Genomic DNA, 25,834 nt, shown 5'->3' on the forward strand with positions numbered 1-25,834 from the left:
ATGATTTTACAATGCCACTTAAAATGGGCAAATAAATAGTACTGACGCAGTAACATTTTTAACATCCTACTTTGGTTTTTATTAATGCCGCCATGTGTAGTAAAGGAGAAATCATTTTCCCTTATTAAGCAACTGAATTTCTTTTATTTATCTACTTACTTCACAGAATATGCATTTTAAGGTGAGTGAGATGCTGTGCCCAAAATAATACAGTTCCTAAAATAAAAAGATTATATGTTGTAAGATCATTCTTTCTGCACCTTCAGGGTTTGTTGCAACAAGGTGAGAAATGAGACCTCAGTAACCAGAAAACAAAATCCACACAATGTAATCTAATAAAGGTGCAACACTGGCAGAACTACTACCATAGCTGATAGAATCAATTTAACGGGCTCTAGAATCACCATGGAAACAAGCCTCTAGACTTGTCTGTGAAAGGTGATCTGGATTGGATTAAGATGAGATAACCCCCTAAATGTGGGCATTGCCATTCCATGGGCTGCGACCCTGGGCTGCTTTAAAAGAACGTAGCTAGCTAACACCAGCTTCCATCTCTCCTTGCTTCCGGATTGTGGCTGCAATACAGCCAGCTGCCTCTTCAAGTTACGGCAGCTGCGACTCTCCTGCCATGGTGGACTCTACCCTCAGTATCTCTTTCTCCTTCTGTTGCCTTTGGGTCTTGATGCAGAACTCTCAGCTGCTCCTCCAGCATCATGTCTGCCTGCATGCAGCCATACTTCTGGCCACGGTGACAACAGACTAAACCTCTGAGCTGTAAGCCAATCCCAATTAAAGGTTTGTCTTTTTAAGAGTTGTCATAGTCATGGTGTCTCTTCACAGCAATAGAAATCCTAACTAAGACACCCTTCATTCCTTAAGTTGCTTTTAGCCTGTATTTTGGCACACCAATGATAAAAGTAACTAAAATTGCGAAGCTTCTTGGATACCTTTGATGTTACTAACACATCACTGACTATCCAGATCCCTGTCTCAATAGGGATCCTACCAATAGTCAATGTTTCAAATGTTGTTTAAAGGTTCTCAGAGCTTCAGAGACCAATGAAGTCCCAGTGAACAAGGAAATTCTTTGTCTTCTTCTGACTGAGGGAATGTGTGAGCTAAGTCAGGTTAAGAGATATCTCATGGGAGAGTGTGCTTACAGAAACACAAGCTCATGCTTCTGGGACAAGCTTTGAGCTCTTCTCTGAGCATCCCTTGCTGACCTTTTTCAGCCACAAACACCTAACTTGTTTCTCACATCCTGCTCTAACACCTGTACCTGCTGTTTACTTAGCCATGAACCTCTTACTCCAGACCAGTTGGCAATTCCATGTATAACTAAAGCCAGTGTGTTTAAATCAATCATCAGCTCTTACACCCAAATTAACACTGGAGATGGTTTTCTACTTCCATGTGCATTTTTTTTTTTTTTTTGGCTAAACAAAACAACATATCTCAGGGATCAACTAAGTTGCATTCAAGTTACATACAAAGTCTACCTATAGAACAGAAAATAATCCTCTAACCAACCACTCAAACTCAGACCTCCACTCCACAAAACCCCAACAACTCTTAAAATAGAGTAACATTCAGAGTTAAATGGTTATACTGGGGATGTATAACATCCCAGTTATACACAGTTGAGACACACTCCCACAAACAACTACCATGAGAGAAAAAAAAAAAACCAAAACACTGTCCTCCAGCCTCCAGCCTCTCATTTCAAAAAATGGGACTAATAAACTACATCTGCTTCACAGGGTGCACAGGCAGGAAAAGCACCTAGCATGGGGCTCTGCATGGTTGCTAGCGCTTTCTAAATGTTAGCAGCTAGTACTAACATTGCAACCAAGAGCTCAGTCAGTGACAAGGAGACAAATGATCTCTCTTGTGAAATTTAACTTATAAAATCTTAAAAGCCAGAAGGCCTCAAGGAATATCTATCCCTGATAGAAATACACAGATGACTGAATTATCTTCCCCCAGCTTGTATCTCATTATCTTCAGCAGGCAGCCGTAATGACAGCCCCAGCTTCTCACTTGGTGTTATTGCTGAATCCCCAGTGTCAGACCTAAAGAAACCTTCCCTGTTAAAGACCTTCTGTGCATGCATTTTTGCAAGGCATATTCATCAGACAAAGCCAGGCATATACAGTTCTCTTAGGCCAGGTTACTCTGACCCAGGTAGAGAGGTACGTCTATGATCCTCTTCTAAGTTTTTGTATGCTGTAGGTAACTTCAGATGCACTCCAATGGGTCACCTCTTTGACTGTAAAGATCTTGAGACTTTGTTTTGGACCATGGGCTCATTATTTAGCCCAGATCAAGAGGCACCTAATCACCAAAAGGGAGTGTTTAGAACAGAATAGAAAAACCCTGCTTGGGCCACTAGCCAATCAAAATGTAACCGTCAGAGTTAAAGGAATCTCTACCTGCAGCCTCATACCAGGCAGAGTCAGAGAAGCAGGCAGCAGCATCCCAGTGACTGTCCTTCCCCAAATGCCTAACACGATGAGGAATTATGAAGGCTAAAGGCAAGTGCATTAGTCTCTCTCACATATATTATTAAGAAATACCTGAGAAAAACCAAGGAGGAAAACTTGTGACTCGTGGTGTCAGAGGTCTCTATCTACCTTCAGCTGACCCTGTTGCAAGGCAGTGTATCAATCATGAAGGAAAAAATGCAAAGCTGGACAATTCATGGTGGCCAGGAACCAAATAGACAAACAGGAAGAAGCCAGTGACAAACTACAGCCTTCAAAGGCACAAAGCCCACTAACTTACTCCCTCCAAATAGTTCCCACCCCCTAAAATATCATAGAACTATAAAATCATCAATCATTTAATTCACTGACTGAATTAGGGCCTTAATGATCCAATCATCTTTAAATAGCACTCTCTGCTAGGAAGCATGCCTTCAATACATAAGCCCTTTGCAGGAGGCTCCATAGCTAAACCATGATAGTAGCATATTCCCATTAGTTTGATTCTATCCACCGAGCCTTTACCAAGCTGACCACACATTGACTCAGCAGCTCCATTACTACTATTTTCTGCCTTACACCCCTACTGAATTAATGACGTACCCCCTATACCTTTATAACTCCATCTACCTGATCAACCTTTCCTTATTTAAATTCACCAAATTCATACTTTCCATTTAAAATGCAACTGAAGCATCCCTATCCTACATGTTGCCTCTAGCAAAATGTGTAGTGTACCATATTATGATTGTATGATATATTATGATTGTAGTTTTTCATTTTTACCACTCTCATTCACTAAGGTTTAAGCAGCTGGAGTCAGGGTCTGCAACAGTTTAACGAAGGTATACTAGTGGACCCGCAAATAAATAAATAATATAAAATGGTGTTTCTGTTCGTAGTGGTAGTGTAATTTGAAAAATTATTTGTATGTGTATGTATGGAATGTATACGAATGTGTGTGTGTGTGTGTTATGTGCATTTGTGTTGTTATCGTTGTTGTTTATTCACTGACTTTACATCCCAATACCATCTCCTCCTCTCCTCCCAGGATTTGTATATGAAGGTGTGTGTGTGTGTGTGTGTGTGTGTGTGTGTGTGTGTTATGTGCATTTGTGTTGTTATCGTTGTTGTTGTTTATTCACTGACTTGACATCCCAATACCATCTCCTCCTCTCCTCCCAGGATTTGTATATGAAGGAGTGCTTTGACACACTTATGTGAATCGCTGAATAACTTTGGATATTAGTCCTCACTTTTGCTTTGTTTCTAAGGTAAGGTATCTCTTGTTGGTCACTGTACCACATATTCCAGGCTAGCTGGCCCAAGAGCTCCAAACGTTCTACAGAGACTCCACAATCTCCAGCTTTTACATGGGTTCAAGAGATCCAAACTCAAGATTATCAGATTTGTGTGACAAGCTTGGGTACCCCTGAGCCATCCTCCAAGGCCCAATTACTGTGTACTTTACCAGTTTCATTTAAATTAACTACAAGAAACCTATTGCCTATCTTATTTTTTAATAGTTTCAACTAGTTGTCTTAAAATTTTTAGACATGTGTATCACCTAGGTAGGATACTTTAATTGCTTTTTTAAAATTGATTTGTTACTTCATAGCTGTGTCTCAAAATTCATTGTATTATCCATAAATTCAAGATAGGATCAACTAGTGATGGTTATCTCAAGCTTCTATTTTATTTGTGACTTAAGAGCCACTCAGATTTTCTTTGATACGATGAGGCTAATGGTGGGAAAGGGTACAGCAGGGGAGGCTCAGGCAGGGGAGGCTAGGGCAGGGGAGGCTCAGGCAGGGGAGGCTAGGGCAGGGGAGGCTAGGGCAGGGGAGGCTAGGGCAGGGGAGGCTAGGGCAGGGGAAGCTAGGGCAGGGGAGGCTAGGGCAGGGGAGGCTAGGGCAGGAGAATCTAGGGCAGGGGAGGCTAGGGCAGGGAAAGTTTGAGAGGCTAGGCCAGGCTAGGCCAGGCAAGTCTTGCATTGTATTCACATGCACACATCCCTTTCCTCTTGCCCTAACCTCAGTGTATCTCACACTCAAGGAAAAGGGAGATGGAGGGAAACTGGCTATACCTAGTTATTCCCAATGCAGATTCAGTGTTTAATATGAATCCCCTCCTACTGTAAGTTCCAACCCACTTGATTCATTTCTCGACTATTTTGAGTGTACCTTTAAGAAACTTCAGTAAGAAAGACATCCAGGTGGTAAATGCGTTTGTTTATATTTATGATATTTAGACACGTATTCAAGGGTACATGAAATAAGATGAAATATTTACATAGGAATGGTGAAAATGATGGAACAGTACATTATCGCTCTAAAAACATTGTATAGACATGTTAACCTGTGGGAAAGTGCATGGATGTCCAAGAAACCAAAATAGCAATGAATTTGAAAACTAAAATATTATTTCTCTGTCTTGCAGGCCTGTGCTAGTTCATCTGTCTTATAATTTCAAGTGTAATTTCTATGCATGCATGTCCATGATGTGAGCTGGAATTTCTTTAAAAAAATAAAAATAAACTATTATGTAACCCACCTAGCTCACTTCTGGGCATTCATCCAAATAAAATGAAATGAACATAAGAAAGAAAGACCTGCCGTGTCTGTGTTTACTGAAGCACTGTGGACATCAACTACAGTGTAGAATCAGCCTCAGTACTCTGCAAATGAATGGGAAAATATGATACATATACATACATAGATGTATATACATACTTATGTGATCATAAATATATAGTCACATTAACAAAATCCGATTTAAATTAGTCAATTATAACTAATTGAAAATATTTGTATATAATGGACTGTTACTTGGCCATAAAAAAAAATCTTGTTGCCTAAAGCAAAATATACAACAGGGGAATATTATGTTAAAGAAAGTAGGAGACACAGAGAAAGAAAATTTCCTGCGTTCTGTCCATGTCTGGAAACCAAGATTTTAAAAATCAAGTTAAAGCAGAGAAATGATTGATTACCAGGTGCTAATAAGAGGAGTGGGAGAGCCAGGGTGCGGGAAGGGTGGCTGGACATAGTCTATGTGTGTTGGATGCATGTGTGGAAATAATACAGCAAATCCCATGAGCATATGCAATTAATATGAATTAGTCAAAATGTACAGATCATGAATTAAGTTTTAATTTAATTCTTATACAGGACTGAGACCCTTAATATTAATATGAAAATGAAAATTAATTACATCCATAACCCAAGTATATTTTGCACAGGATGAAGAGAAAGAAGCTTAACCTTTCAACAATCATGATAGTTTATATTCAGTTGCTCTAAAGGATTCTTAAAGAGGGAAGAAAAGCAAAAAGAGTTCCTGATCGTTTATTTTCCAAAGAGCTAAGGGCAGACAGTGTGACTTGTCAAATGTAAAGCAGAGGCCCTGCCGACTGGACACACCACAGGAACATCAACTCCTCAGCCTCAGCCTGATGCAGACTTAGCATGGCCAGCAGTGACCACACTTAGTCGCACTTGTCTCTGTCCTCAACCTGTGAAAAGGGGTCAATAATTTAAGCCTTCTCCTCTCAGAGAGTAGGTAGCTTAACCATAATAACAATAAATTAATGTAAAACCCAAGTCACGAGACTGTTTTAGCAGAAGCTGTAAATTCTCATGGCGAGAAATGTGAATTTCTTCTTCCCTAAAACTGCTGGGAAGCTTGAGCACGTGACTAAGGAGAGACACATGCCTCAACCTCCCCTTTCAGGTTCTGTGGAGAGTCTCTCTAAACTGTCCTTTTTTTTTTCTTTTTTTAATAAAAACGTGGTTATTTTGGGTATGAAAAATGACTTTGATTCTATCTCAGCCAGTGACTCAATGGACGACAAGTCAGCCAGAAAGATTTAAGAGCTCTGTCCCCAGCTTACAAGACGCCTCTGAAAAATACCTATTTAACAGTTTGAGAGTTACCTTGACCTAGAATTTATGCTAGAAACAACAAGGGCATGAAGATAAAAGGCACGTTATCCCACTAATCAAATGAAGTTTTCCTAGACAAATTTTTCGAATAAAAGGGGCAGGCCAAGTCGATTGTCTCCTCCACAGTTCCAAGAGCATGAATACCACATTCTTAAATGCCGGCACTAAAATAATTGTTTTGTTTCTCCAGAGACTGGAGCATTGAGAAGCCATTGAAGTTCATTGTCAAGCATTCATCACAACAGTTAAGTGATCCTGCATTGGGGTTTTCTAGATGTGTGTACCTCCCTAGAGTGCCCACAACGCTCAAATTCTAAAGCAGAGAGCAAGCAATCATTAAGAGAATGTAAAACCATACAATACATAACGCTCCTAAACCCTGCCAGACTACAATTTATTAATGCCTCCAAACATATTACTTCTGTTGGAGTCAAACAGCCTAGCAAAGAAATGGATTTTCTATAATCTAGCTACCCAGTTTCCTTTCAATTTTCTAAAGATTACAACTTCTATTTTATGACATGACCACATTTTTTCCACCAGAGGGTAAAAAGATAAATGATGTAGTGGATAACAGGGAGAGATCTCAACACCAGGGACTCATAAATCCTTCCTTCCGGACGGTCATAAAGCCTCTGGCCTCTAATGGGAGCTGATTTGAGGAGCGAGCCTTCTGCTTACCTATCTGACCACACAGCATGTACAAAGAAGAGAACGTCCAACCAAAGCACTTAGACGGGTTTCCAAAGTTGCCGGATAACACTATTTTTTACTGGTCTTTCTTCCAACTCAGAGGAAAAGAACCCTCCAGTTACAATAATAGAGTGCTTCCTTCTGATCTTCCCATTTTGCATTCCAACCCATTTTGGTGAAAGATTTCCCAGTGAGAAGTTAAATTTAGAGAGGGAAATTTAAAAAAAAGAAATGAGCTAAATGACACAAAGAGTAAAAGGTTGAATTGGTTTTATTTCACATTCTTAAATAAAAAAAATTATTTAAAATTTTTACCCTTAAAAATGTAAAAGTAAGGCCTTTTGAGTGCATTACAGAAAAAAAAAAACTGAGGGATTATTCCACCTGGGCCTTCTCAATGCTTCTAGAATAACTAGAGTTGAACTGAGAAAATTCTTTTAAATTAAAGCAGCATTAATCATGAAATAAAATTATATTCTTGCTATCCCAAGTAGATATTTGAGAATAATGAAAGTGTGAAAAGAAGAAGAAATGTTTGGATTAGTTTCTCATAAAAGTTAAGGACATAGAGATAAGTCTGTTTAATAAAAGTAGAGCAGCCTTTGCTACTGGTACTCAAACAGAAGCAGACGGTGTGACACTGGGAGGAACAGGTCCACTTCCTGCAGTCCAAGGAGTGATGTTACCTTCACTGGGAAACTAACATAGTAGGAGAAGATACAGGTGATCCGAGCAGGAAGGAGATCAGAAAAAGGACTGGAAAATTCAAGATGGAATTAGCAAAATGCTAGGCGGCCTCTGTACACTAGACTTCCGGTTCTGTCCCCCGCCTAGCTGAATAGTATCCCACCTGTGGTCCCATCCACAAGACTGATGAGGAAACTGTATCCCGGATGAAGACCGTTTACCTTCCCCAGGGGTCTGTTTGACTATAATTTTCCCCTGTGTAAATGTGAAAGTGTGTTAGCAAATACAATAAATAAAAAAAAAATCGCCAATTAGAGCATTATGGCCATTTCTTCAGTATAAAATGAGCATAAAAATAACAATTACAGGCCCTAGAATGCTGCAAGTTCATAAGTCAGATGTTGCACATTTGGAGAGACATGTGAGCTCCTTGTGAGCTTCCTTTACTTAAAGCTGTACATCACTAATCTAAATATGTCAATCACCAACGCATAACCAAAGCCATTGCAGACCCTCAGCAAGGAGTAGTCATGATGAAACAGTTTTAATTTCTACATTTAGTTCTGATAAATACGAGGGTTGGAGGTATGCATGAAAACCAGTGTCTGAGTGTCCCTCTGTTCTGCCAATTGTAAGAGATTAAAATTAAAAGTTAATTTGCCTGAGTAGAAACAGACAAGCCTCAAGATCTCCTACACTGCCCCAACATGCAGACTTCTTAGATTCATAAACGTTAGGCCTCAGAGCTGGAGTCTGATTAGCATGGGCAAGACCCTACATCTGAGCTGCAGCACTACAAAGGAAATAAGAGTTGTTTTTTTTTTTAACTTGGCTTTCAAAAGAAAGCAAGATCTTATACCAAGGATAGATTTATTATAAATAATACTGTCCGTTTATTATAGATACTGCTCCTTGAACAATCTCAGTTAAAGGAATTCATAAAAGAAAAAGGTTTAAAAGGTACTAATTTTAAGCATTTTCATTGGCTTGCCTTTGGCGCAATGTCACTACTACAGAAATTATAACCTTGACTTCAGAATTTACTCAAACCGTTCAATAATCCATTATTTGTGGATATGGTAAACTTAAGTATGTATTTGGGTCAGTTAAAAAAAAAAAGACTACATTTTCTTCTCCCTTGCTTCCTTCTTTGAATAAGTCCACACCCTGCTATTTTAAATATCAATTAACATCTTTAAAATGCTATGTAAGTTAATAGGCTGTTTCTATCATATAGTCCATATTGACAGAATAAATTTCTATTTATTGTGAACGTTTATAACTTTTGTAACATTATACTGCAAATCTGTATAAATTATGTACTGGTTACCAGCTTCACAGAAGGAAATTTAAACAAGCGGCTCGTTATTACAGTCCTGCACACAACCAACTGGTCCTTTCTTTCTGCATTCATTTCACCATCCACCTCTCACACCCTGCAAAGCTGACAGGAACGGCAGCCCTTCCCATTTCTAGACTTAGATATGCCTTCATAAAGCAGAGAACCTTTAGTAACATCTTCTACATCTTGAGCACCATAAAGCCATGTTTTTCAACCTTCCAAATGCTGCAACCCTTCTTCATGTGCGGTGACTCACAATCATAAAATTATTTCCATTGTTACTTCATACCTATAATTTTGCTACCGTTATGAATTGGGATATAAATATCTGTTATATCCAGTGGTCTTAGGCAGGCCCTCCCTATGAAAGGGTTGTTCTATCCCCAAAAAGGTCATGACCTGCATGTTAAGAACTGCAACTACAGTAGCTACCTTATATTATCGCACTACCTTCTACTAAACTGGACCTGATGAGACTGATCAAAATGCATTCAGTCCAACTCGAAAAGGCTTCATACTCTTTAAAAATCACAACACTGTCCAAAAATATATAAGTGTAGAGACTTAGAGAACTGCTTAACTGTAAGTCCTATAACATCAAAAACAAATTACATATTTCCAAAATACGATTGCACAGTCCTCTAACAGGTGGGAGTGCCATCTTGAAGAAAGATTGGACCAGATCAAGAGTGAAACTCAGTACAGAAAACATTCAATTTTGCAGCTCTGTGTCCAGCATCAGGAGGTTGTGATGCAATCAACCGTTTCTATAAACTTAACTAGCCCCTTATCTCCAGTCCTACTGCCTGAAGCACTTAGATGCTCTGCAGACATCCCATGGTCCTGATGGTCTCAGCACTCTGAGGTCTCTGCTGCGACCTAATGTCAACAAACCCTGAAAAGCAGCTGTGTATGCAGAGAGCGGTTGACCGGTGAGAATGTCAGTGCTGTGGACAGACTGGAATATCGCAGGGGAAATGCTACTTCCCTTAGGTTCGTTCTAACGCTCCAGAACAGCCATTCCTTGCTCACTTCTGTGTCTGAACTAACATCTTGTGTCTAATAGAAACCTTTGGAATCTATTTACTTAGCAGCCTACTAGTTTCAAGTAAACGAAAAAACAAAGTATCACCAGATAACATCTCCTGCCTACAGAAAAGTTTCTTCCATCTTCTGTTGACGTGTTGGTGGGTACACGTCTCTCTGGTGTACCTAGCAATGTACTTTAAATTTACCTTAATTTATTTTACTTTGTTCTGTAAAACTATACAACTTCATGAATCCTTTCCCACATTGGAACACAGAATTTGGGGTAACCTAAATCCGTGTTCCAGGGCTGAACACGGCTTTATAACTTTTGTAACATTATACTGCAAATCTGTATAAATATGTGCTGGTTACTGGCTTCACGGAAGGAAATTTAAACAAGCGGCTCGTTATTACAGTCCTGCACACAACCAACTGGTCCTTTCTTTCTGCATTCATTTCACCATCCACCTCTCACGCCCTGCAAAGAGTGTACTATTACTTCAGAGTAAGCTATTACTCCCTTTTAAGATAAGCAGTTACCACATCTACGCTAGGCTTCACCTTCACAACCTCACACAGTTGAAGAGCAGCATTGTTACATATGAGTAAATCAAGGGGCCAGGGTTTCTGGCAAACAACTGAATCAAGGAGGCAGATTGGCTGATCTTGGCAGGAGCAGTCTCTAGGAAAGCAAACTTCAGGCCATAACTATCTGGAGGAAGAAAGCTACAGTGGCTATTCTCTGCACATACTGTCGACATTGGCTCTCAGAGCAGAAGGGAAGGCTTTGCCATTTCTCTGAGCCCGGGAAAGCTTTACTATCTCCCATGAGTCTAAGGCACTGAGCTCTTTGACATGGTCGTGACCACGTCAATACTCAGGGCGTCATACCCCACACCCCTTCCCTGAAATTTGAGTGATCCTAGTTTTGTAAGGCAAGCTCTTTAAGTAAGGGGCTGGTATCGGGGTGGAGAAAGTCAGAGGTGTTTGAAGCTGCACAGTTCTGCCTTGAAAGAACAAAAGGCACACCGGAAAAGGCAGCAAGGCGGGCAGTGCTGAAGTTTGTGTGGTCCCAACTCATAACAGGCCATATAACTACTGCCCAAGGAAATTTGGAAAATAAATGTTTAGTTATTATTATTATTATTATTATTATTATTATTATTATTATTATTATTATTATTTAGTTTTTTTCGAGACAGGGTTTCTCTGTGTAGCCCTGGCTGTCCTGGAACTCACTCTGTAGACCAGGCTGGCCTGGAACTCAGAAATCCTCCTGCCTCTGCCTCCCAAGTGCTGGGATTAAAGGCATGCGCCACCACTGCCCAGTGTTCACCCCATTATTACACAACTGTTTGTAGTAATTCATTTTACAGGAAACAAAAAACAAATGCAGCATCTAATGAGAATTTTATTCCGTTGTAAACTCTGATGATACAGTATTCATCTGTATCCACAGTAATGTTATATCTTTCTAATCACATAAGACTGTTGTTATATGCTTCACTGTACAGACTCAGAAAGGAAGCAGCAATGTTCTAGGTCCCACAGAAAGACAAGAACATGGGCTGACTGGAGTCTATACTTTCCCAAAGACAGGCCTATGTTCTCCATTCTCCTCATATGCTGTTTTACCTCTCTCTCTCTCTCTCTCTCTCTCTCTCTCTGTGTGTGTGTGTATAGGGAGATTCACTTGTTTCATTCTGATCTGTTTTAAGTTTCTGTGCCATGTGCCACATGGATTGAGACAAACAAACTTAACTACCCTAGAGAACAATATGAGGCTCCAAAGGAGTCAAGCCAATAGGTAAACATGAAGGTCACCATGGCATTTAAGTGTTTTCACCCAACTGGAATTCTCCATGTAAAAGTAGCAAAATATCCAATAGAACCTCCTTGAATAAAATGCAAAGAAACAGTAGCAGGAACAGCTGGATAAAGATGTGAGCTCTCAGCTGTTCCTGCAGCCATGCCTTTGCTCCTCCATCATGGACTCTAACCCTTTGCAACCATAACCCCAATAAAACATTTTCTCTTATAAATCACCTTGATCATTTCCCATTGCTTTGATAAGTCAAAGCAGTGAGAAAGTAACTAAGACAGTCTCCAGCTTTAAAATTGTTGTTACATATATAAATTCAACCTTATCATCCATATAAAATGACATGTGTATATGGTTTCAGATTTCACTTGATATAGGATCACCAATATGGGAGTTCATTCTTTAAGAATATCTTCAAGTTAATAGTTTTTGGAGTCTAGTTAGCAGAATTAGACTAAATAATGTATTATAAAACTGTGGACAAGAAAATATCAGAGAGGATGAATAGCCAATTTTCAGATTTCATCCAAGGTAGTTTATTTTATGAGCATAGAACATATTAACCAATCATGTGTATCTCAGACAGTCTAGCTCTGGGCCTACATAATTCATCTCAAACCTATCAGAACGTTTGCTTTCAGGGAGCTATCAGTCCTGACCTATCAATATATTGTTTATCAATATTAACCACAGGTACAACACTGCACATTCATCTGCCACAGTGAAAATATTGAAAATGCCTTTTTTAAAGTCTTTGAATATAAGTAATAAAACACACCACATTTTTAATTGCATGGCACGAAACTATACAAATGTATGAACTTTACAGGGGTCGCATCTTGTCCTTTCAAATATGAAGGTCAAGAACAGAATTGAGTGTTTGTTCTCATACTCTGGGATAAGATACATATGTTCTTAAATCAATGCTTACTTTCTTCTGGCTTCATTACCTCTGTGCTTCATTCCAAGGTAAAATCCACTTTTATACTATTATGTTTAAAGTATATTATGTAAATTGATCATGGCATAAAACACAGATTAAATAGACTTGAAAAAAAAACCAAATGTGTGAGGGATAGAGAATTTCATAATTATTTTCTTCTGTGCAAATAACAGCTGGATTCCAGCTTACTAAATGGAGGTGCTAATGCTTTTCTTTAATGGGGTAATTTTGTGTACTTAAAAGAAACCCATCCTTTTTAACTATTTGAAACAGCTAGCCTGGATTCTCTTGCACTCTGTAGTCCAAACTTTTTAAAAGCTTTCCAGCCCTAAACGTTATCTGCATTAGCAAGTTTGTATTGTCTTGAAAACTGATTTCCTAACTTTATTTGAATGAATTATGGCTGAGAATATTAAAAAAAAAATCTTTGTCTTCCTTAGGCATCTTGATAACTGGCAAGTTGTAAAGTTCTGGTTCAATATCCTTTTTCTTTCCTCCAATTCCTGTCACTGTTTCAAAATTAGGTGAACGGCTGGCTAACTCCTTTCATAAATCAAATAACATTCTTCCTGTGGTTTCAATGGAGTAAGTCAAGCTTCGGAAACCAGCACGGATACTTAGAATAACACTGTCCCAGGGACCCGGAGGAGTGAAAGACTAAGAAATGGGTCTCCCTAAGTCACAGCCCTCTCAGCATAATCGCAAGCTCTGCTGCAGTTGCAAACAATGAAAGGCTTGAATCCTAAATCAGCCCTTCAATTATCAAAGCTGCCTCTCTTCTTGGCAGCTTTCTTTCTGCCCCAGCAAAATCCCAGTTGCTTTTGCTTCAGGGTTCTCAAATTCTTGCTCCCAATTTTCCTAGAGAACAGAAAGTTTCTGTGAAACAGGCAAAACTGTAGGCAAAAACGGAGGCAAGAGAAGGTCTCCCTGAAAAAAAATTCAACTTTTCCTTCCCTTCACAGACTTTCTCTATAGAATTTCAAACATTTAGAATTGCTCTAATGCAAAAAAAGGGACATAAACAGATCTTTGTCTTACATAAATTTTCTAACCAAATTTGTCAAGTTATCTATATACACATAGTAGTGAGTATAGAATTCAGCACCCCGCACATGCTTTAAGAGTTCTCTACCACTGAGCTGCGTACCCGGCCTTCCTTCCCTTTTTTCCCTTGGTTAATTTTGGCCCCCTCTTCCATTGTTTTATTCAAATACTATTTGCTAAAGTTATCAATAATCTCACTGCTAAATACAAAGAACTTCTCTGCCTTTGCGTGGCATGAGCCACAGATGTGCACTGATGTCAAAAGGCAACTCACAAAAGTTGGTTCTCTCCTTCTATCACATCAATCCCAGGGGTGGGAAGGTTGCCAGTCCTGGCAGCAAGAACCTTTACCCACTGAGCCATCCTGCCTACCCCCCATTTTATTTGGTACTTTAAATTTCCCTGGCCTATGGATAATGCATTTCTGGTTTTTTATTTGTTTTTTTTGGGGGGTGGATGTGGGGGTGGGGGGGTGGGGGTGGGGGTGTGTCTGTGTGTGGGGGGTGGGTGTGGGTGTGTGTCTGTGTGTGTGTTCCCTTCAGCTGTTTCACCTCATATTAATTCGTAGGTTAATTCTGGTCTACAAGCTATTAAGTGTTGACAAAGAAATCCTATGATGAACTTTGAGAATCATGTTTGGACTCTAGTTATGAATAATTTTGCCTCTAGTATCCAAATAAATCAACCTCCTCAGATATCATCACCTCTCACCAGGCAATCACCTTTAGTTGTTAGTTCGTCCCTATTGTTACTACAAATAGTTTCCTCCTGTGTTCTTTGTCCCTTTCCAACCTTGCTCTCTACAATCACAACAGAAAAGCTCTTTAAATATGCAAAGTGGACTTTGCAATCCAGGCATCTCTACATAAGCTTTCCATGTTACTATGGCATTGAAATAAAGACCTTCAAAGGACTTCCAAGGCCTCTATCTGATTTGCATACAGTGCCAGCTGAATATCCACTCATCTACACTAAGTCCTTCCTCTCATTCCCATGATGCCTCAAGAAGCAATATTCCTCATGGCAGAAGCAACAACTATGTGCTCCAGAAAGAAATATTCATGTATCAACTCATTCAAAACTTACCTTCCTTGCTATCTCATCTATGCTATATCTTTTGGTGTGGATATTTTATCTGTTTGTGTTAGTGTGTGTGCATGCCTGTGTGTGTGTGTGTGTGTGTGTGTGTGTGTGTAATTACATTATATATATGTATATATGTGTGTGTGTACATATATACATGTGTGTGTATATATATGTGTGTGTATATAATTACATATCATATATATATATATGTGTGTGTTGACTATATTTAGATGCACTACTGTAATTGGTGTGACTTTTTTATTATTTATTTACAGCTTGCCCCCATTTATTAAATTAAATTTCTCCCAAAAAGAAACTATGATTCTTTGGTTCAAAGTTGGAAATTCACAAGATGGCTCAGCAGGTAAAGTTACTTACCAAAAAAGCCTGATACCTTAGTTCAATCCTCAGAACTCACAGTAGCAGAAGAGAACTGATTCCCAAAATTTAGCCTCTGACTTCCACAACTATATTCACATTCATACATACACCACAAACACACTTACATACACATGCATACACACAAAGATAGATACATATACAAATACATAATAATAATAATAAATTAAATAAGGAGGAACATTCCTCCATTATTGGTGGGATTACAAGCTGGTACAACCACTATGGAAATCAGCCTGGCAGTTCCTCAGAAAATTGGACATAGTTCTACCGGAAGACGAAGCTATACCATTCCTGGGCATATATCTAGAATATGCTCCAACATGTAACAAGGACACATGCTCCCATGTTCATAGCAGCCTTATATACAATAGCCAGAAGTTGGAAAGAACCCATATGTTCTTCAACAGAGGAATGGATACAGAAAATGTGGTACATTTACACAATGGAGTACTACTCAGCTATTAAAAACAATGAATTCATGACATTCTTAGGCAAATGGATGGAACTAGAAAATATCTTCCTGAGTGAGGTAACCCTATCACAATAGAACATACATGGTATGCAGTCACTGATCAGTGGATATTAGCCCAGAAGTTCAGAATACCCAAGATACAATTCATAGACCACAAGAAGCTCAAGAAGAAGGAAAATCAAAGTGTCCATATTTCCGGTCCTTCTTAGAAGGGGGAACAAAATACCCACTAGAGAGACAAAGTGTGGAGCAGAGACTGAAAGGAGGGTCATCCAGAGACTGCCCCACCTGGGAATTCATCCCATATACAGTTATCAAATGCAGACACTATTGTGGATGCCAAGAAGTGCATGCTGACAGGAGGCTGATATAGCTGTCTCCTGAGAAGCTCTGCCAGAACCTGAGAAATACAGAGGTGGATGCTTGCAGCCAACCATGGGACTGAGCATGGGGTCCCCAATGGAGGAGTTAAAAAAAGGAGTGAAGGAGCTGAAGAGGTTTGCAGCCTTATAGGAGGAACAACAATATGAACCAACTGGATGCCCCAGAGCTCCCTGGGACTATACCACCAACCAAAGATTGTATATTGAAGGACCCATGGCTCCAGCCTCATATGTAGCAGAGGATGCCCTTGTTGGACATCAATGAGAGGAAAGGCCCTTGGTCCTGTGAAAGCTCAATGCCCCAGTGTAAGGAAATGCCAGGACAGGGAAGCGGGAGTGGGTGGTTGGGTTGGGGAATACCCTCATAGAAGCAGGGAGAGGGGGATGGGATAGGGGGTTTTCAAAGGGAAAACAAGGGAAGGTGATAACATTTGAAATGTAAATATTTAAGAAAATATCTAATAAAAATAAATTAAATATGTTTTTAGAATAAATTTGTAGGATCTCCTCTTGGTACCTAAAAAACTACAGTTTCAATATACTTCTGAAAAAATAAATAAATAAATGAAACCCATAGATGGGAAACTGTATAGATTTGATTCTGTCTCTCCCTTCCCTCTCCCTTAAGGAAAGAAGTGTTCTACTTACTCAACCATTTATCCATAGGATTTTTAAACTGATGTCCCAAAATTTATAAAAAGTTAATTACTAGAACAAAAGTCAGGTCAAGATGCCTGTGTATAATTTGCAAAGCCACTATGTCTTAAGTGTGCCAGTAAGTAGTGTCCTATCCAGTACCAGTCAGTCATCTTGGGTGTTTATCTTGGGCCCCTGTTCAGAAGATTCTATGCCAACCAAATCTCGCCCATAGGATAGAGAGGGCATGAAGCTCAGAGGATGAGCCCCACAGAATGTGTCCTCCCTTCCAGACACTAACCCTCTTGCTCAAATTTTCCCGAGGTATGAGTGGGCACCTCTTCCTAGATCTATGCTGATAACAGATGATAACAGTGACACTGTGCAGAATTCTGGCTCATGACCATAGTACATCTGTGTTGGAATAATGTACAGATGGCTATCAGAATTTGAGTTTGCATTAAGGGTACCCACAGGCATATTTCAGTTTCCTTCTATAAGAAAGGAGTGAGACCAGCATAGATACAAGTGGGGTCAGGAGCCTCCCTGTGTATTAACTGAGTGTAAGATAATAAAGCTAAAGCTGTACCAATGTCAAGCAGGGTCATTAATTAGTTATTTATTTCTATAATAAAACTGATTTCTTCCTCTCCCCATCTGCTTCAACATTCGGCTAGAACATTCTTCATGCTCCTCTCCCTTACTCAACATTCATAATGTGACTTATCTCTCTCTCTCTCTCTCTCTTTCTCTCTCTCTCTCTCTCTCTCTCTCTCTCTCTCTCTCTCTCTCTCTCTCTCTCTCTCTCTCTCTCTCTCTCTCTCTCTCTCTCTCCCTTGAATACAAACTGTCTAGTAAGGCCTCAAAGTCCTTCACAGTCTCTGCATTTGCTGGAAACCCTTTCTACAAAGCAATTTACAAATGTGTGTGCCTCAACTCACACATGGTTCCAATTCCATGCTCTTCCTCTACTGTTCCATCCCCAGCCATATCCTCTCAGTTTACTCAGAATAGAATCCAAATTGGGAGGCCTTACTGACATTTGTCTATCTCATTAAGTATCTGAGATTGCTCAAAGAATATTTAACCGCTCTTTTCCCTGAATTTCCATAGCAGAAATGTCAAGCAATTTCACTTATGGGCCACACAGTCAGAAATTAACTATATAGGCCACATACATTTTTTATTACTAGGGCAAGAACTTATCTTATTAGCTATTCAGAAATATAGATTTAAAAGCAGCCTCAAGAAAAGTCAACTTTATTTGGATGTAAGTACTGACCCAGGTTTAGCATTAATCATTAATCATTTTTTGTCAAGTGAATGAGCACTGCCATTTAGCAAACTGAACAATCCTTCCAAACAGCAAGATGTAATCAGGCAAGACACAGCTAAGTTCCAACTCCAATTTTTTCTCATTCATAATGCTATTAAATTTCTTTTGCAATAGTCTCACAAAAGAGAAGGTTAAAAAGATCATTTTTGACCTTCCTTTTTGACAGAGATGAAAAATATCATTATTAGGACTGATAGCTTATCTAGCCATAGGTGGTTGTCCTGATAACAGTGCCAAGTATGGGTTTCATCTTGTGGGGTGGGATTTAAATCCACTCAGAGAGTGGTTGGTTACCCCTTATATTACTCATGCCACTATTGCACCAGTAACCATGTCTGGCCAGAACAGTCATTGCTGTAGCTCTCAGGGTTCACAGCTGAGTGTCACTGATGATTGCTTTAGTCCTCTGGGAGCTTGGGTAACACTTTCAAGCACTACAGAAGCAAGTCTGTACTGATGAAACTTCCAGATCAATACCAGCTTGATTTCTCTATGTTCCATAACTCAAGGATGTACTTTATTCAGCAATAGAATCCCACTGTGAAGTTCTAGAGGGTAACCCAGGGAAATGGCAATAGCCTGTAATATTTGAGAAGTCTATATGACTTCACTAGCCAAAAAATCCAAAAGAAGTAACAAATTCCTGGCACTTGGCTATGTTTTTAGTCTCTAATATTTAACAGGTAAACCCATTTTAACCCCTTTTAAGTATAAGCCTTAGGGAAGAACCTATTACTGTTACTTTAGGAAATGAACATAGTATTAAACTGACTCCTAATTACTCATTGTACCTATGGATCATTTCATCTCTAAACCCTCAACAGAGAAACTTCCATTTGTAGTAGACAGTGGTTAATACAGAGGCCCACAACTGGCCAAGGTACAGAATAAGAGACTGCAGAATGCTCAGCCCTAAATGAAACATATATGCCTCAATCCTTGTTACCAAGATTCATGAATCATTGCAGAAGAGGGGAAAGAAAGAATGTAAGATCCAAACGCAGTGGAAACTACAAGGAAACAGTGTCTCTTGGACACAGCAAGGCAGCTACACATATGAACATATGTGCTTGAGATAGCATGTACATAACCTGTGAAAGACCAAGTAAGACTATGTACCAGCATGGAGATGGACGTTGGACACACAATTTCACTCCTAGTTGTGGAACTGTTGGAAATTTTCTCTAAAACGTAGGCCTTAGGAAACCAATCACTCTCCAGTAGAAGGCCACACACACAGGAACATTTGGGTAGCAGGAATTGGTCTTAAAAAGAAAATAAAGGAGAAGACAACGCAGATTTTGGTGGTAGGGAACTAGGAGTGGATCTGGGAAGGGTTAAGGGAAGGTAAAGGCCTATGATCAAATCTCTCAAAGAACTAATCTTTTTTTTTTTTAATTCCAGTGGGTTTTTGTTGAGATAAATAAAATGAAATAATCAAGATTTTACCAACCATCATTGCTAAACTATGTATAAACTTTGTGAGGACTCTGATCCACAGACAATGTAACACATCCCATTAAAAACATACATAACACACACACACACACACACACACACACACACACACACACACACACTGGAACATTTGCTAATTAAACAGAAATTCAAATAATAAAAAAATTTAATACAATTTTCCCCAGGAGTATACTGAATAGCATGGCTTTTCAGGAAAGCACTAAGACTTGTTGCTTCATCTCCTAAACTCTTAGAGCATTTCTGAGTGGACACAGCTGAATTTCAGCCCTTTCAGATTACTTCAGTCTGGCGCTCCTTGCCTCTTTCTACATCACACGTAAAGTTTTACTCCAAAGTCTGACAAATAGCTGTTGCTTCACCAAATGAGACATTTGTGAAGGTATTTCTATGCTTCCTATAATTACAGTCACCTACCAAGAAATAGTACCACATGCACTCAGCTCTTAATACATTTGCAAACACATAAAGTCAAATCATGAAAATATCTTTGCACTCTCCTCCCCCCAATAGAATCAATAATAGACATGGATGGTCTTTTAATCAGTGCTTCCTGACACATTATGTGGTATATTTTCAATCGTAAATATATGAAACAGTCATCCACTGACTAAGACACATAACAATTTGCTGTATAATATCTAGTAAAGAAAATATAGTAATAAAAAGCACCGGGTGGGTGATAAATGCCATTAATTCTATTGTAGAAACAAATTCTCCTATTATTTTATGCATCTGTCACTTCTAGCCCGGCCTATTATGTATACCTAAATTCTAAACTTGGACTTTAATGATTTTGATTAGCTGAGTTACAGCCAAAGGAAGAAACAATAGCAAAGAAAAACTCCCAACAGTAATCTACAAAAACTTATTTTTTATTTATTAAGAAGTATATGAAGGATATTGAGAATCCATTTAATTTTCCACACATTATTTTGATGAAAAACCTACCTGTGGTTGACTCTGAATCTAAGCCTTTCACCAACAAGAAAATGGATTTAATCTTGCTCTATTTTTACTATGACAAGTTTACTACTTTATATTAAACAGCCTTAGAGAGCTATGCCTTAACATAAAATAATTATATTTATACATAGTTTCTTGTTCTGTACCCCAAATAGTTAGAAATCCTAAGATGGTAAGGCATTGCTGTTATAAAAGCAATCCTGCTAGCCAAAAGAGGAAAGGGGGAAGTAGAAATTGACCATTTTTTATTGCCTTCTGAATCTGATATGTTTAATAGATATCATTTTTCTCATAATTAAAGTTTTCCTTACTTAGAAGTTCCTCTTTCAATTATTTTCTTTCTCTTTTTTTCAATTCTCTTTAAAGACTTAAACTAAGAAGAGGCAAGTAAAGTGAAGCCATAGATAGTGTCTGTGTTTTTTAAATATAATAGTGTGATGAGATAGTTCAAAAGAGAAATTTGCATTCAGAAAGGAGGTAAAAAAGTTTACTGGAGGAGGGAGAGGGGGACCTAACAGTTGGAGCAAATGGAAAGAAACTAAAATCAGTTTAATTATATGAATAGATATCTTGTTCCACAGAACCAAATAGGATAACCCATTATTTTAAGGGTGTTTGACAGACTCTGTCATAGTAAAAAAGCATCCCCTTGTATACAATAAAAATGCATGCATATGTTACATAAAATGTATTTTTTATTTTGGGCAATCCAAGTCTTGGCTTACCTTAACATACCTGTAAACAGTGTGCTAATAGACTCAACGTGAGTTAATCCCATTACAAAACTAATACACAAATAGTTTTCAATTAAAAAATATACCACAGACAATGTGCTGCAGCTTGACATGAAAGCAACTCCAGAAAGCTTCCATTCTCTGAAGTGAGAAAAGAAAAATCTACCCTCAAAGGTTTGGATAGTCTTCAAATGGAATCAGGTGCTCAGGGTTAACACAAGACATCAATGAAACTGTCAGTGGAGCAAGTCAGTGAAGAATTACTGCATTAGACAGTATAAGATCATTTTCAAATATGAAGCAGGAAAAAAATCACAGGCACCATAGAGAGGAAAGAGAGGCACTTCCCATAAGAATGTGTTACAGTTTTTACAAATTCTCAAGACAAGATACTCTTTTAATAAGCACAAATATCCTGGGTATGAGCAAGAATGACCCACTATACTGGCCTAGATCGGTGTAAGTGCATCTTATGATCTGTAGACATTCTCGGTTCAGAATCATTGATTCATCTGTTCATTCAAGAGTTATGTAGCAAGTACTGACTTTACAGTAAGAACTGTGGTCATGAAGAAGATTCCGGGAGCAAAATGCTCTGAATTTACTCTAGTGAAAGAAATAAGACAAAATACAATTACAGACCAGTTCGATAACTCTTTATTAACTGAAATACTTGTCCTTGCTACTGTGGTCCTGGTTCTTCAATAAGACACAACATCTACCCTAAGTTAATAAGCAGTAGTTAGGTTTATGTGTTAGTCTGTCGTAACATTATTAACATGACCCAGGTTCTTTATAAGTGAATATGTCCAGTTTAATACCCATATGGGAAAAGCTGGGGTCTAAAACTATGAAAACCTCATCCCATGAGGCTCTGACTGAAATAGCTACTTGATCTCTCTCTCTCTCTCTCTCTCTCTCTCTCTCTCTCTCTCTCTCTTTTGACAGTAAAATACATGCAAGAAAATATATTTCTCCAAAACAACCATCTTTAAATGACCAGGCTTATATTACATGAAAACATTTCCCTAAGGGATTTTTATCACAGGTATACATAAGCTTCCATCTGATTTTATTTTATTTTACTGCCAATTCTCAAACTTAAATGAGTCTAAGAATCCCACAGGAAGAATATTTAAAATGCAGATTCCTAGGCCACAGTTAGAGATTCATATTTAAGAAAGGCAAGCCAGAAATTTTTACTTTTAAATATCCCATATGGTTCTAATGTAGTTATTTTCAAGACCATATTTTTTTTTAAAAAAAAAAAAAAGATATTTCAAAACAAACAACAAATGCTGCCAAGAATTCAAGGGAAATTATACACTCCTTAAAGACTTATACACTACTGGTCATAATGTATATTAGTCCAGCCTCAATAGAAATCGGTATGGATTTTCCTCAAGAAACTAAAACTAGAATTAGCATATGATTTAGCAATACCAATTCTAAATATATACATAAAAGAATCTAAGCCTTTATATACCCACGTTTACTTGGTTCTAGTCACAAGATTCAATTATGGAATTAGCTTAGAGATGCTCATAAATAGATGAATGGATAAAGGGAATATGGCCTATATGTATATGCACAAGAAGCTTTATTAGGACATAAAGAAGAATGAAATTATGCCAATTGCAGAAACATGGATAGAACTGAAGATATTGTGATAAGAAAAATAAGTTAGGTTCAAACAGAAATATCACATATATGTGATATATAGCACAGAGAAATAACACATACATACATATATGTGTTAACATACATCATAAATATTTGAATGTATGTCTTATTCAAAGTATATATTTATATACTTTGCAATTATGAATGTACATAAATGTTTATATAGATAAACCTTCAAATCTTGATGTGTACTAAGTACATGAAAGTAGATGAGGGAATACTTAAGATGAGGAAGGAGAACAGAACGAATGTTGGGAGATCCTATAGATAAGTGGAGCACAATATTTGATACAAATACATTAAATTGTCATAACAAACCCATCATTGCATCTAGTGACTATTCTGCAACATAACACTAAAAATGGTTTTTCATACATTTAAAGATTTTGCATTACTGTACAGGTAATAAGTGCCCTCCATAATCTAATCAATAGCAACTACAGACTCAGCACAGTTACAGTTTTAAAACTGAGCTTCAGCAGGAAGGCAGCTTAGCCCCACAGTTTTGCTCATGCATTCTGTCATCATGACCAAGAACTTCTGGTCATCTGTGCCATGCTGCATTCCATGGCATTGACCTTCACTCTTCCAAGAAGCATCTCTCAAGTGATCTAAATTCATACAGCCTTTTCATTATCATGACTTTCTCTAGCCTTTAGTTAAGTGGATTATTATACACACTATTTCTGCATAGATTTCACTGACGTTGTCTTTTTATTACAGCCATGATAGATGCTTGAATCAACATACCAAACTTTATTATAGTCTTAATAAATACAGGAAATGCCTAGACAGAGTGAATCCAGTGTCCAAAGGACACACCCCCATGGACTCCTCATGAATGTGCCTCCTCTAAACTAAACTAAATTGACCTTGCTCACATAAGTTGTACATCTGTTCTAGATATGAGCATGGATAAAAGTATGGGGGACTCATAGGTTACCAGATGTACATGAGAACATAAGAAACTTCCGTATCTAAAGACAGTAGATCATTTTCTCTCCAATGACTTTCTAAAACAGGACCAGCCAGGAGCACACAGGGTGCAAAAGCAGTAGAGCAGCTGGGACAGGTTCCTTCCAGGCTCCATCTGCACCCAGGAGCTGAGGCTGTTCAGCAGCCCTCTATGAAAGGGTCCTGCCAGGGGAGCTGGTCTCCCAGGAGTGCTGACACAGGCTACAGGAGGGAAAGCAGTATGAACTAATACCAGAGATAACCAGACGGCAAATGACAAGTGCAAGAACCTGACCAACAGAACCCAAGGCTACATGGCATCATCAGAACCCAGTTCTCCCACAACAGCAAGACCTGGATACCCCAACACACTGGAAAAGCAAGATTTGAATTTAAAATCACATCTTATGATGCTGATAGACGACTTTAAGAAAGACATAAATACCTCCCTTAAAGAAAAACAGGAAAGCACTGGTAAACAGGCAGAAGCCCTTAAAGAGGAAACACAAAAATCCCTTAAAGAATTATAGGAAAACACAAGCAAACAGGTGGAGGAATTGAACAAAACCAGCCCGGATCTAAAATGGAAGAAGAATCAATAAAGAAATCACGAAAGGAGACAACCCTGGAGATAGAAAACCTAGGAAAGAGATCAGGAGTCATAGATGCAAGCATCACCATCAGAATACAAGAGAAGAAGAGAGAATCTCGGGTGCAAAAGATACCATAGAAAACACAGACACAACAATCAAAGAAAACGCAAAATGCAAAATGCAAAAAGCTCCTAACCCAAAACTTCCAAGAAATCCAGGATACAATGAGAAGACCAAACCTAAGAATAATAGAAGAAAAGTGAAGATTTCCAACTTAAAGGGCCAGTAAATATCTTCAACAAAGTTATAGAAGAAAATTTACTTAACCTAAAGAAAGAGATGTCCATGAACTTAAGAGAAGCCTACAGAACTCCAAATATATTAGATCAGAAAAGGAATTCCTCCTGTCACATAATAATCAAAACACCAAATGAACAAAACAAAGAAAGAATATTAAAAGCAGTAAGGGTAAAAAGGTCAAGTAACACATAAAGGTAAACCTATCAGAACTACACCAGACTTCTTGCTAGAGACTATAAAAGCCAGCAGATCCTGGGCAGATGTCATACAGACCCTAAGAGAATACAAATCTCAGCCCAGGCTACTATACCCAGCAAAACTCTCAATTACCATAGATGGAGAAACCAAGGTATTCCATGACAAAACCAAATTTACACAATATCTTTCCAAAAATCTAGCTCTTCAAAGGATAATAAATATAAACTCCAACACAAGAAGGGAAACTATACCCTAAAATAGCAAGAAAATAATCTTTTAACCATCCAAATAGAAGATAGCCACATAAACATAATTCCACCCTAACAACAAAAACAACAGTAAGCAACAATCACTTTTCCTTAATATTTCTTAATATCAATGGACTTAATTCTCTAATAAAAAGACCAGAGATTATGAAAGCTAGAAGATCCTGGGCAGATGTCATACAGACCATAAGAGAACACAAATGCAAGCCCAGGTTACTATACCCAGCAAAACTCTCAATTACCATAGATGGAGAAAACAAGATATTCCATGACAAAACAAAATTTGCACAAATTTCTTTCCACAAATCTAGCCCTACAAAGGATAATAGATGGAAAACATCAATATAAGGAGCAAAACTACA

At 38.4% G+C, this 25,834-nt stretch overlaps 1 long non-coding RNA gene across 2 annotated transcripts in view; it reads left to right on the forward strand.

Moving 5' to 3' along the window:
* The first annotated feature begins 437 nt into the window (after positions 1-437).
* The window catches only part of LOC116080087, a 106,792-nt gene continuing 81,395 nt past the window's right edge, over positions 438-25,834 (forward strand). Inside the window, exons 1-3 of one of the 2 annotated variants that reach the window (XR_004114307.1) lie at positions 438-795; positions 3,669-3,757; positions 5,725-6,073. This is a non-coding gene — a long non-coding RNA (uncharacterized LOC116080087). Of the gene's footprint in view, positions 796-3,668; positions 3,758-5,724; positions 6,074-25,834 lie in introns of those variants that run through there. The other variant, XR_004114306.1, reaches the window with a different exon arrangement.

Source organism: Mastomys coucha, unplaced genomic scaffold (genome assembly GCF_008632895.1).
Source record: "Mastomys coucha isolate ucsf_1 unplaced genomic scaffold, UCSF_Mcou_1 pScaffold6, whole genome shotgun sequence".
NCBI classification, from domain to species: Eukaryota; Metazoa; Chordata; class Mammalia; order Rodentia; family Muridae; genus Mastomys; species Mastomys coucha.